Below are 1,593 nucleotides of genomic sequence, written 5' to 3' on the forward strand. Positions count from 1 at the left end.
CGTGTCAAGAAGGGTGGATGGCAATCCAGTCCAATGCCACCTATAATGCTCTATTGCACTTAGTGTTCACTTGTTGATGAATATGCCAACCTTGGAAACGAACAAGTGGTTAACTTGCATTGCAATGAAAGTAAATCCATGTATGGATGAGTGTGACCTAATATGCATATATTTTTCTATAAGCAGAGCCATGTATGGATGGTGATCATGCACTGTTTCATGTAGACATACTAGCACATACATATAAGGATGAAAGTGGGCATCCCTTGAATCCCGCATACAAGTCATTTTGAAGCCAGTCTTATATGAATGAACAAAAGTGCATTAGGTTGACTTTTTGGTATACTTGTATGCTAACCTTCACGGGCTCGCGCTTGTATATGTAGATTGCAAATCTTGCGAGGGTGTTTTTTTTTCTTAATTGTGTGCCTTGGGTAAACTGTAAACGTGTTGAACATAGGGTTATTAAAAAAACCAAGCTAGAGGGACTAGTGCACAAGAAAAAAACATGAAATATTTCTCCCAAGTCCTGACACAAAATCACCTTATAGTCCAACTCTAACCGGCAAGGTTTATTTGGAAACCAAAAGATCCATACTACATTCTAACCCAACTCAACCAACAATGTTATTTGAAAACTAAAAAATCAATAAGAAATGAAGATGTTTGTGCGACATCTTTGTAAGGGATTTACCTTGAAGGATAACCTGACTAAGCATAATTAGACACAAAGCAATAAATGTTGCTTGTGTGATTAGGGTGAGTCAGTTCAACATTTGTGTATTCATTGCCCCTTCACTCGTTTTATATGGCGGTGATGCTGTAGTGATTACATGTTGTTGATGAGGGGAAGGGGAAAGCCTCACTAATACTCGCTCTAATGTAATTCGCGCCATCCTATGGTGGGTAATTTTGGTGGCCAGGCTTTTACCGTGTACTAGCATTTTAAATGGCGAGACTTCTTTGGTGACTTTTTTTTTGAGGATATGCCAAGAGCGTACCTATGTTTTATAGAAGGAGGAATTAGTTACAAGAAAAGTTTTTAGGCTCTCACCACACGCCGGCGGAATCAGAAAACACTCCTACTCCAAGGTGCTCGTAAACGATAGGATGTGATGTACATGCGTGTGCTTGTAGAAATGAGTATATTATGAGCGTCTTCATCTACATTGTGTTTGTAAAAAAAGGTTTTAGAACTGCCTTGTAAGTTTAGTGTATAAATCAAACCGCCGTGCCAATCTCCTTTCAAAAGTAAAAAGAATCTCCTTCTCGAGAAAGGAGGAATGAAGTGAACCCTACAAAGTTGTTGAGGGGAGGGCTATTTGGAGAACCAGACAACCTCCAGGGGCCGACGTGGAAGAAGAGCACACCGCAGATATTTCTCCTAACCAATCCATTCGACCATTCCCCTTCACCAAGGGTTTAAGGAAAAACGGCGGCCCACTCGTCGGTAAGGGTTTTGGGCGTCGCTCCCCTCTCCCTCCCGCCGCCTCCATTCCCCGCGCCCCCACCCCGGAGCCGGATCACCGCCGCTGAACCCCACCCCCATCCCCGCGCCCACCTCCCACCCCCCCAGCAGCACACCTCGCCGCC

This window comes from Triticum dicoccoides, chromosome 3A (assembly GCF_002162155.2).
Source record: "Triticum dicoccoides isolate Atlit2015 ecotype Zavitan chromosome 3A, WEW_v2.0, whole genome shotgun sequence".
NCBI lineage: Eukaryota > Viridiplantae > Streptophyta > Magnoliopsida > Poales > Poaceae > Triticum > Triticum dicoccoides.